This window comes from Zalophus californianus, chromosome 8 (assembly GCF_009762305.2).
Source record: "Zalophus californianus isolate mZalCal1 chromosome 8, mZalCal1.pri.v2, whole genome shotgun sequence".
Taxonomy (NCBI): Eukaryota; Metazoa; Chordata; class Mammalia; order Carnivora; family Otariidae; genus Zalophus; species Zalophus californianus.
In genome coordinates, this window is record NC_045602.1 from 71,608,644 (window position 1) to 71,621,219 (window position 12,576).

General features: G+C 38.3%; 1 protein-coding gene across 7 annotated transcripts in view; it reads left to right on the top strand.

The window, feature by feature from the left end:
• Positions 1-12,576, top strand: part of FSHR (follicle stimulating hormone receptor) — a 166,773-nt gene that overhangs the window by 60,442 nt on the left and 93,755 nt on the right. Inside the window, exon 2 of one of the 7 annotated variants that reach the window (XM_027622146.2) lies at positions 298-461. The exons of the other annotated variants lie outside the window; for them this stretch is intronic. The gene's annotated coding sequence lies outside the window, so the exon portion shown is untranslated. The remainder of the gene's footprint in view (positions 1-297; positions 462-12,576) is intronic. 7 annotated transcript variants of the gene reach the window in all.

The following is a 12,576-nucleotide window of genomic DNA, read 5'->3' on the forward strand; positions in this document are numbered from 1 at the left end:
TACTCTCCTTCTTTACTATGATATGCATTACTCTTATTCATTGCACTATATCTCCACCCTGATCCAGTCCCAGTACCAAAAACTTAAGTTGCACTGACCAAAGAAGGAAGTCTCCAAAAGAAGGTGCACATATCCTATCTGTGTTGTTATTCCAATGGATCATGATGTGTCAATTTAGATTATAAAGAACTCCTGGATTATATGGAACCCCTTAGGTTATGCCTCAACTTTATACTGAGGGGAGGGGGATTTGGGATAAAAGCAGCTTTCTAAAATCCGTTCCCATCATGCCCACAGGTGGTTGTCAACTCCCTAACTACTCATCAGAGCAACTTGCTGCAGCTGCTGCTTGTGTCCTCCCTTGAAAGCAGGTGTTCCCAATCTTTAACCGTGCATGAGAATAACTTGGGGGGCTTTTAAAATAAGAATGCCTGACTGTGCCTCTCCCCTCCTCCACAAAGGTGAGGTTTAGGAATTTGTATTATGTCAAAATTTCCCTGCGTGATTCTAATATGCCTCCAAGGTTGAAAACCACTAGGTTCTGAAGAGTTCAAGCCCATTGAACTAGTTGAGACTAGTTTTTCTGGTACCAGAAATCCCAAACTCAAAGTCTTAAGGCACAGGACACAAAACTAGACCAGGAAGGAGTTTAGCCAACCAGTAACTTGTGCTATGTCTAAGCATCAGCCATCACGTAATTGTAGCCAATTGTCATTATGTGGGAAAGCAGCCCAGGATTGCGAGATCTTCTTAATCTTTAAGAGAAGCCATAAATCTGCAATTTTAGATGAACTTTCACAATCTGAAGTGCCGGCAACCAATTCAAATTTCTTGAAAATACTGTGTGGGGTAAACAAAGCATGACTTGAGCTAGATTCCATTCACGGGCCAATAATTTGAAGTTTTTACCAACTGTTCTACAACATCCTGAGAAATCCTTTATATATTCTTCACCAAATGTCTATTAAGTAAATTCTTAGAAAGCTAGATTCCTTCTCATCACTCACGTATGCTCTACGTGTTGTTTTGAACAAATCTGATGGATATGGCTGGAATAATTCCAAAGGGCAAATATCATGTTATTCAGAGTAGGTGATGCTCAAATGCCTCCACACTTAAAGCTCCTGGCAGTGTAAACATCACTCCCCAATCTACCAATACGTATTAATACCTGAAGTACGCAAAGCTCTGACTAGGCTCTTTAGAATAGAGACAAGTGGCATAGTTCCTATTCTATAGAACCATTCCATATACTTAGAGACGTAGGACATAGCCTCATAGGATTTTAGTAAAAATACAACATGGCCATTTACTAATGGTGAGGGCAAGGCTAGATCTGAGTTTACCTGCAGGAAATAGAACATTTCACTGAAAAGGAAGTGGAGACAGAGAGTGGAATGCCTCAAACGGATGACAAATTAGTTGATTCCTAGAGGCAATGTCAAGCAATTGAAGGGCATTTATGTGTTTTTAATTTTTGTTATTTTGTTTTGTCTTGTTTTGTCTTACTTTTCAGGAGCAGAGTATCATGGCAAGTAGCGTTAAGAGGAGTATTTTGGTCATGGTAGATGAGACAGATTGCACAGCAGAGAACAGAGGAGGACAACCTGCTCTTAGGTCACAGCCAAGGTTGCAGACGTGAGGAGTCGAAGGGAGAATGGTCTGGCCTGGGTGGTGACAGAGGGATGAGAAGGAAAGGGTAAGGTCAAAGTGATTCTGACCTTGACTAGAGAAAAAGGAGGGCTAGCAATTATTCAGTAACCTCCCAGGACGGGCTTTATTCCACGTTGAACGCTTAACATAAAATTAACTCTTTTGCTTTAAAACAGAATATGACTGAAACGGGAGACCGCTTGAAGATTCCACTACATAACCACACTGTAAAATTTATCTTATAGGGCCTCAGAGATCAACCAGTCCAACCCCCTCACTTTGCAGAAGGGATTTGACTTTTCCCAGTCATTTACATACCTGTAGCAGAGCCAGAATAGAGCCCAGACTTCTAATTTTTTACCCTAATGATCTCTTCTCTCCACCATGTTGCTTCCTCAACCTGAGCTTTCATATAAACGGGCCATAAATCAGGTATCAGATTCAGGTAAGAAGATGCAAGTGAACAAGTGATAAAATGTGGTATAGAAAGTAATTCCAGAAGCACTCAATGCAAACAAGGGAGAGGGGAGCCAGAATAAACGTTTCCACAACCTTGATGTAAAGGTTGTGCAGAGGAGGAGATAAAGTCAGCAGTGACATAGAGTGAACAGTAGCACCTACATCCCTTTTATCAGCCCGGCACAGATGTTGAGATAAGAGGGCATAAATGGAAATAAAAGGAAAGCAGATTCAAAATAGCTGTTAGAAAGCCCTGTTCACCGGAAGATGATAAAAGTGAAGAATCACCACTCCGGAAAGGTTGTTGAGGGGAAATCAGACAGACTCAGGGGACAGGGAGGTGTCACTGGAGCTGGGTTTGGAGTGATGCCTGCCTCCTGTCTATCTTGTAAACAGAAACTTTTTCTCCTAAAGAAAATATCATGCATCATGAGTTGACACAATGGCACGTGGCAGGGTCTACACCAGAGGGATTATCTGGAAGTTTAACTGAATAGATGGTCTAGGGAAACTGAAGACAACTGGATCTCCCCTCTTGTAGCCAGCCATTCTGGTATTATGTAGACAATTACTATGGCTGGGCCCCTGAGTCAGAAATGTTTCTTGGCTATCATAAACTGTGCCAGAAGGGAGAGCCAAGTTACCCACTCTGTCCTAAATTGCCCATCCTCAGCCCATGTAATAAGAGCTAGGTAAGGACAGGAAGTAGGAATAAGAATGTTCTCCAAGCCTTTCTATTCCTTGCCTTATTGAAGTCCTATCACTTTTTCTCTCACAAATGAAGCATTACCCAGGATGACTTGGGAAAAGTTTTCACCAATTGAGAAATCCTATCTACCAGGATGGATTCAGTAGGGCCCAACCGGAAAGTAACTTTCTTCTTCACTACCACTGCCAGACAAAACCACTCTGCTGACTCATTTTTCCTCACCACAGATGAAATTTGGGGCAGGCATCATAGATGTTCCAGCCTCATAAATGAAATGAAAGTCCACTGTCATTCTATGGACTGCTTCAGGCCAGAAACCCCTAACTGAGGCAGGAAGAGTTTCCTCTTTCCTCCTTATTTCCCTTCCTCTGCTGTTGCCACTGTTTCCGGCTTCACCTGCTAGGAGGGTGCAGCCTAGGAGGGAGGGAAACTGGAGGGAAAGGAACTGGATCCTACTCTGATGCTGCAGGGGCCATCTGGCTTTGGGACCCACCCCCCCCCCCGGGTGGTGGCAGGTATTCAAATGCCAATTCTTATTCTCACTGGAGCTCACATGGGCTCCTCCAGATCCCTCACGCTGGAGGCCTCCACCTTCACAAGAATAATTCCTCCTCCCACCAGCTTCCCGAAGCCCACACTTGGGGCTCTCTTTTTAGATGAGTTCACTTTTCAGGCAAGTCCATCTTCCTCAGGGTGTGCAGTCAGCTCCCTTCTGCTGGCTCTAGGTCTGGCTCATGGGAAACCCACACCTCTGTCTGTAAGACTACAGCTCTCTCCTAAAGCAGCGGGATACCTCCTACCTTTAGAGGTCAGCCTTGAATCGTGTTCCAGTCTAACTCCCCAAATTGCAGGAAATGCATGTCAGCACCCTTAATTGGTTCTATTACTTTCCACGTTTGGCTTAAGATGGAGGACAAACACACCCTCTACACCATGAAAGAGGGACACAAAGAACACTGGCACTTCTATCCCAAGAAATCCTCATGGGAGACTTTGCAACCCCCAATGAATTTTTGGCATATGCCTACAATGCCTGAAGGTGGGTGAAGGGCTAATGCGAGCTCAACCCATTTCTCTGTATTTACAGTGACTGAGCACCTCAAATCTAGGCAGTTAAGATTCACGCCAAAATGTGAGGAGGCTCTAGAAAAACAAAGTAATTTAAAGTCAAATGATATGGAAACTACACCTTCCTACCTTCCCACCTCTTCCTTCCTATTCCCTGCCCCACTGGCTGCAAGACCGCTGTGTAACAAAATGAAAAATGTAACCAATTAGATGCACACATGATTCGGACAGTGGTGTAGTCGTCTGCTGGATCACGGTAAACAGCCAAATCAAGTTATTTAAAGTCTATTTTTTCCGGATGATTTGCTCATTTGGTTCAATCCACCTCTTTGGATAGTTTTCCTAAACACATTTCCAGAAAGTTAATTAGGGTAAGTGTTTGATCTAAAGAGTGTGAAGCTCAAAAACTCTTGGCATTTTGAGGTCAGGAAGATGATCAATTTCTTTTTGTATATCCTTTGCCAAGCTGTTCTCACTTTAATTTTTAAACTTGTGTGAAATTCAAAGAACACAGAGCCCTGTGTCATTTACACTTGGGCCATCATAAAAAGGCAGCTTTCTCAAAAAGAATATTGGCTGTTTTCCAGGCTGCCAGAAAGCTTTTTTAGGATCTTTTAAACCATTCTCCTTTAAGCCAAAAAGGGAAATTAAATTTGGCCAAGGGTGAATGGGCTGCCCAAGATATGAATTGCTTCTAACAGAGACAGAGTTCAAGGGAATCCTAAAGCTTCCCAATTTCAGGGAAGAAAAAAAGTAAATCCCACCTACTCCATTTATCACAGAAGAGACATTAAATAACCTGCAATATAGTGAGGAAAATTTTCTTCTCAGAGCCATTTTGATGCATTGTGCATTTTTTTACAGAAATCATTCAGACACTTTATGCCCCCTTACAGAGGAAAGGTGCCATCCGACAGGAACAATATGATGATACTTTCAAATTGCTCCCTCCGCTTAAAAACAAATAAATGATGCTTTGGATATGGCCTGGTGAGAATTTCAATCTTGAAAAATTATGAAATATTTCAAGTATGAAGTATAGAGAATAATTAATCAACACTCACAAAACACTCAGCTTTGCTGAATCTTAGCCTTCGGTCGTAATTGTTCAGATCTTTTTAAAAAACATAAAATACTTTAGATGTGGCTGTGTCCCACCCCTTTTCCTCTTGTCACAGAGGTAATATGTGCTCATTATGGTGTTGCTCATTCTCAGAAGTTTCCTTTTATATATTTATCAAGATACATACGTATCTCTACACATGTTTTAAAATACAGGTTTTATTATTATTCAGGAATGGTGAGGCCAACAGATCAGGACACAAATGATATTGAGGGGCGCCCGTGTGGCTCAGTCGGTTAAGCGTCTGCCTTCAGCTCAGGTCACGACCCCAGGGTCCTGGGATCCAGCACCCCTCACTGCTCCCCCCTGCTCAGCGTGGGGTCCGCTTCTCCCTCTCCCTCTGCCTGCCGCTCCCCTTGCTTGTGCTCTCTGCCAAATGAATAAATAAAAATCTTTAAAAAAATAAATAAATGATACTGAAAAGATACTCTGTTACACTCACAGCGTCCACACTGTGGAGGGGCACACTGGGAAGCACCAGGAGGGAGAAAACATGGCCAGAGCTCTTATTGTGGCTTCCGCGGAAGGAACGGATAAAACAGGGTAGGCAGGTTTAGGATCATCTACTTTAAATAATTTCCAAGAACTCTGGGGTGTAGAGGCTGCCCTGGGGTGATGAGGGCGGGGCCTTAGAGGGAGCGTAAGGGCTCCTAGAACGAGGTGTTTGGCCCTAAAGACTCTGGATCGGTTGGTATGCATATGAAAGGCACACTCAAAGGCCAGTTGTTTGCCAACTCTAGGAATTTGCTAGCCCTGGTAGGAGTAGGCCCTCCAGAGTCAGCAAAACCCCGAGATGTCAAAATTTCAAAAATACAGAAAAAGATACGATTAAATGCAAAAACATATTGTTTTAATTTGCATGTTAACCTTTATAAAAAATCACATACTGTACATATTGTATATATATGGCACCAACTTTTTCTCTCAACATTACACTTCGGAGATTTACCCTGAGTGCTGCATGCAGCCCTACTCAGTTCATTTCTTTTTACTGCTTTATCATTTGGCGCTGGGTCAATATACAACACTCTATTAATATTTATTCATTCTTTTGTTCATGGGCATTCATTTCCAGTTTTTTGCTATTATAAATTATGTTGCAATAATTAATCTTTTACCTATCTCCCGGTATGCATACGGCAGAGAGACATGGAATAGCTGAGTTCAAAGGCATTTCTATCTTTAACACATATCGCCAATGGGTACTCACAAGTACTTGTAGTAAATTACCCTTCCATCAAGAGTGTAGAAAAGGTCCTGTTTTTTCCACTGCCTCACCAGCAGTGTTATTGTGAAGTTTCCCTTCTAATGTTTGCCAATATGATGATGTGTAATTGTATCTCATTACTGTTTAAATTTGCATTTTCCTGATTACTAATGAAGTTGAGCATCTTTTCATGCTATTTGTTGTTGGCATTTCCTCTTATAGAAATTGCCTGTTCATATCTTTTGACAATGTTTTTACTGTGTTTTTTATTTTTATAATTTTGTAAAGTTCTTCATATTCTGGATGCTAACACTTTGTTAGTTTTATGTGTTACAGATATCTTTCCCCAGTCTATAGCTTATCTTCTCAATTTATGTATCTTTAACAGAAATATTAAGTTTAATAGAGTCAAATGTATCAACTTTTCAATTTCGGTGTGTAGTTTTTTTTGGGGTCCTTTTTAAAAGTATTCTGAACAGGGGGCACCAGGGTGGCTCACTCAGTTAAGCATCTGACTCTTGATCTTGGCTCAGCTCTTGATCTCAGGGTTGTGAGTTCAAGCCCCACAAAAAATAATAAAAATAAAAGTGTTTTGGAAAAAAAGTATTCTGAACAGAATGTTATATTTTATTTAAAAGTTTAAACTTTGGACTTTTCCCATTTAGATCTTTAGTAAGCCTGGAATTGAGGTTTTAATATGGTAGTAAGCAAAAGTGCTGTCTTTTTCTACAAGGATAATCAACAGTTTCAGCACCCCTTGTTGATTAATCCACATTTTCCTCCACTAATTTTTAATGCTACTCTTTCATTTGCCATTTCCTTTTGCTTATGATCTATTTCTGTGCCCTTTATTCTCTCCCACTGGCCTATTTCCTAATCCCTGTTGATACCACAGCATCTTAATCACCTTAGCTTTCTAAAAATTATGTTGCCCGGCATGCCAATTCCCCCAATCTTGTTTTACACCTTCAGAACTGTTCTGACAATTCTTTGAAACTTGCTCTTCCATAGCAATATTAATCAGCTAGTCAATTTCCATACACACATACCAGAACAAAAAAACTATTGCACCCCAGATGTGTCCTATGTTTAATTTACATATTAATGTGGATTAAAACTGATACCTTCACAATATTGAGACATCCCATTTATCAATGTGGCATTTCTGTTTGATTAGGGTTTTTTTTCATGGTTTTTTAAAATGTTTTTCAGTTAAGTATTTGATTATTCTCCATAAAACCCTGTCTTTTTTTTTTAGATCCTTTTATTGTGTAAGTTTTATGGCCATTATAATTGATATACTTTGAAATAAGCATACAAATTATTTTTGTGCACTAATTATACTGCCAGCTACCTTACTAGTCTTTCTTACTAGTTCTGCTACTGATCTGTTAGATTCAAGAAGAGTTCTTTGTTCGTGTAGACAATAACTTTACCTATAGATAATGACAATTTTTCATCAACAATACTGCTATCTTTTTTTTTTCTTCTCCTACTGTCTAGGCTAGTACATCTAGTACAACAATGAATGGAAGAGGTATTGGCAAACATCCTTGCCTCGTTCCTAAATTTAAACAGAATATATCTAATATTTCACCATTGAATGTGATTTTATCGCAGTGTTTGATAGATTTTTACCCCTTACAGATTGGAAATATTCCTCCCTTTCCTTGTTTGTCAAAAGTTTTTACCTGAGTAAACTTTTTTAAAAAAATGATTGATTGATTGATTGATTGATTTGACAGAGAGAGACACAGCGAGAGAGGGAACACAAGCAGGGGGAGAGGGAGAGGGAGAAGCAGGCTTCCCATGGAGCAGGGAGCCCCATGCGGGGCTCGATCCCAGGACCCGGGGATCATGACCTGAGCTGAAGGCAGACGCTTAATGACTGAGCCACCCAGGTGCCCCCGAGTAAACTTTTATTAAATATATTCTCTGTGCCTCTTTTAACTTCTCAATGTGGAAATCTTAAGAGAGTTTTCTAATATTTAGCAACCCTTGAATTCTAAGACAAACTCAAACTGGCAACAATATATTATTTAGCCTCTCTTGAGTACATATTGTCACTATATTATTTCAGCTTTTTCCATTTACATTAATAAGTGAGATTGGCCTAATCTTTCCACTCTTTTATTGTCACTGTCTGGTATTATTACTGATGTTATTCTAGCCACATAAAATAGGTTGGAGAGCATTCCCTCTTTGCTAGTTTCTGGAATAGTTTGTGTAAGATTGAGATTTTCTATTATTCTAAAAGGGCATAATTTACTTCTAAAATCCTATGATGCTGACCTTACTTTTGGGTGGATAGGTTTTTAAACTACCAACCCAATTTATTAACAGTTTTAGGTCTATTCAGTTTTTCTCTATCTTCATTAATCAATTTTGGTAAGTGTATATCTCTAGGGAAATTATTCATATTGTCTGATTTTTCAAATTTAATGTTTTAAAATGGTTCCTAGGGCTAATTTAAAGCCTGCTTATCTGAAAGAAACCATCAGCAAGATGAAAAGGCAACCTAAGTGGGAGATATTGGCAAATGATATATCCAATAAGGAGTAAATATCCAAAATATACTTCAAAACTTATATAACTCAACACCAAAAACCAAATAATCAAATTAAAAAATGGGCATAGGATGTGAATAGACTCTTTTCCGAAGACATATAGATGACCAGCAAACACATAAAAAGATGCTCAGCATCACTAAGCATCAGGGAAATGCAAATCGAAACCACAATAATATACCACCTCACACCTGTCCGAACAGCTAGAATCAAAAAGACAAGCAGTAACAAGTGCTGGGGAGGATGTGGAGGAAAGGGAACCCTTGTGCACTGTTGGTGAGAATGTAAACTGGTGCAGCCACTGTGGAAAATAGTATGGAGGTATATGTGTGTATATATGTGTATGCATGAATTCACATACACACATCACACACATGCACAGACACAATAGAGTATTACTCAGCCATAAAAAATGATGTGACTTCTGCCATTTGTGACAACATGGATGGACCTAGAGAGTATTACACTAAATAAGTCAGAGAAAGACAAACACCATATAATTTCACTTAAAAAACAAAACACATGAACAAACAAAAAAGTACAAACAGACCCATAAATACAGAGAACAAACTGATGGTTGCTAGAGAGGAAGGGAGTGGGGGATGGGAAAAATGAGTAAAGGAGAATAGGAGATACAGGCTTCCAGTTATGGAATGCTTAAGTCATGGGGAGGAAAGGTCCAATATAGGCAATACAGTCCGTGGTGCTGTACTAGCGTTTTATGGTGACAGATGGAAGCTACATTTGTGGTGTGTGTAGCAGAACATAGAGTTGTGGAATCACTATGTTGTACACCTGAAACTAATGCAGCATTATGTCAACAATACATCCAAAAAAACAAAACAAAAACTAACATCTTTACTCAAGCACCATTTTTCATGACTCATTTTTTTGTGGGTTTTTTTTTTTCTTGGTTGAAGTGAACAGATCTTTTATTCTATTGATCTTTCTTAAAAAATGGCTTTCTATTTTACTGATCTTCTCTATTATAATCTTTAATTTCTAGGCTTATTTTTATTATTTTTCCTCTATTCTCTTTAGGTTTCTTCTCTCAAGGCAGGGTTAAACTTTGAAATGTGTTTTAATCTGTTAGATTCTCATTTATTTTTATTTCTAAAATGAAAATTCACCAAAAATAATGCCTTAACCAATATTCCTGATTTAAAGGAAATCTGAACACAACTTTATCAGTTAATTAGAGCTTGTTCAGTAAAATCATAATGAATCAACTATCAAAAAGTTGCTGGTCAAAATAAACAGGTAAGTTGACTTTGCAACTAAGTGATAAATGATTTCCTTCAAGAAACATTCAGATAAATATGCTTTTCGAAAACAGTCATTTTTAGTGTTAAAGTTGTAAGTCAAAATTCTTGAAACTATTCTAATAAACCTTTCAATATTCTAAGAAAGCTCCTTACCCATGTTAACAATAAACTTATGAAGAAACTTAACCTTATAATAAATGAAACTAGTACAAACTTAAACTGTATCTATACATCGAGTTGTAATGTCTAGCTGAGCATTTATCTTCTCAAAACATCTCTATCAACAGTCCCTCATTTCCCCAATTTTCTTATTAAGTTAGTACGTAAAGTTCTGGCCAGAAATGGAGTAAATATTGACTTTATAGTTTTCTGTTTCCACTATGCTGTTGTTCCTTCACTAGTTTCCTGTGTTGGAAATGTAGCTTGTGACTTTTCCATCTTCCTTGTTTCCTTTTTGGGTATAATAATCTAAAGCTATTAATTTCTCTGTAGGTGGTGGTTTAACTGCATCCCATCAGTTTCGTGTTGTATTTTCACTACAGTTCAATTCCAAACAACTCCTAATTATGATGTAGTTTCTTCTTTGACCCATGTGTGACTTTGAGTGGGTTTTCTGTTTTGGTTTGATTTAGGTTTGACTTTCTAGATGCTTGTACATGTGTTATGGGGTGGGGGCTGTTAATTACTATCTCTCATAACTGATTTTTAAGTAATTTACATGCAGTATGTTAAACAAAATTATTTATTCTACACCAATTTACTTTGTGACCTAGTTCTTGGTCAGTACTTTTTCCAGTGTTCTTTATTGAATAGGTAAATTTTCCAAACATTATGAAAATCCACCTATTCAATAAGGCACACTAATTTTCCTGTTCACTATTCTTATGTTTTTTGTGCCTTCCTACTAGATTAAATTTTATTTCTCTGAAGGAATTCTTTTGCTAAAATTTCACTAATGACTAATTAAATTTGTCTAAAAGTGTCTTTATTTAACCCTCACATTTGAACGCTTGTTTCTGGATATAGGATTCTAAACTGGCAGTTATTTTCTCTAATAACTTTGAAGGTTTTTTACAAAGTTTTCTAATTATTTTTCTTTGAAGATAATATATCTTAAAATAGTTTCTTTTTTGGTTCCACAGTTTTAATTCACAGGTATCTGGCAATAGATTTATTTATTTTTGTTTCCCTTCCTAGGACTTGAGATTTCTAAATCTGAGGATTGATGTCTTTTATAAGTTATGGAAAATTTCCAGACATCATTTCACTAAAAATTGCCTGTCTTCCATTTTCTGCACCTTTTTTCTCCTAGAATGCATGAGATAGCACACAGAAATAAATCTTCTCATTTCATCTTCTGTATCTCAACTCACCCAACACCATAGCGTCAAAACACAAAGTGCCTGGTTACCAAGTCTAGAAACTGACTTCCACCCTGAATACTTTAGCTTCAGTTTACCCTCTTCGATTTCTGTTTGCCTTCACCATTCAGGGTTCCATCTGGTATTCAGTTGCTTTACTTTGGGCCCCCCGGGGATTTCTCATACTTTCTTCTAAGCTCAGCTATGCAATTAAAACAGTATGTGTTATGATTTATAGAAGACTTCTGGGTGATTTTTAGTGGAAATATCTTCAGGTTATCTAGTTTATAACATTTCAGGAAATGGAAGTCAAGACTATTCATCCTCAAAAAAAAAAAGATTTAATTATGTTAATAAGTTTGAAACAGTACAGGTATAGGTGTTGGAAATTTTAGAAAATGTGTCTGCTACTAGGGTTGAATCAAAAAGCACTATCTAGGGCGCCTGGGTGGCTCAGTTGGTTAAGCGACTGCCTTCGGCTCAGGTCATGATCCTGGAGTCCCGGGATCGAGTCCCACATCAGGCTCCCTGCTCAGCAGGGAGTCTGCTTCTCCCTCTGACCCAACTCCCTCTCATGTGCTCTCTCTCTCTCTCTCAAATAAATAAAAATCTTTAAAAAAAAAAAAAAAGCACTATCTAGTTGACTTATTATTTGCTTTTTCTCGTTTGTTTCATCATTCTTCTGTCTTGTGATAAATAGGAACAAAAGGAACTTTTCTATGTTAACTAAGATTAAATGAGTACCTTAACCTTGATTCTTTTCAGATGGGAGTTCTAGAAGTTGACACTCTTCCAGATACATTGCTTGCAATCCTAATTTAGATCCCTTTTTATTTAAATGGTTTCATATAGACTATGCTTTTAGTATGACCCGATGGTTTTAAGACCCAGGCTCAAATTTACCCGTTTCTTCCCACCTTCCTTTTATATATTTATGTACTTTGGGATCTTTCTCACTTCAATGTTTGCATAACATTTATAGTTTTTACATCAACTGTTTTCCGGTGATTCCAAGGTTTCTTGCTTTACCTTCCCACATATATAAACTCCTCCAGAGCAAAAACAGTACTTAAGATGCTCTCTCAGCCTTCTTCCCCATAGAGCTGGCCCACATGACAGCCAAAGGCAAAGTTAAAGAACTGTTTGCCTGAATAACTTTATCTG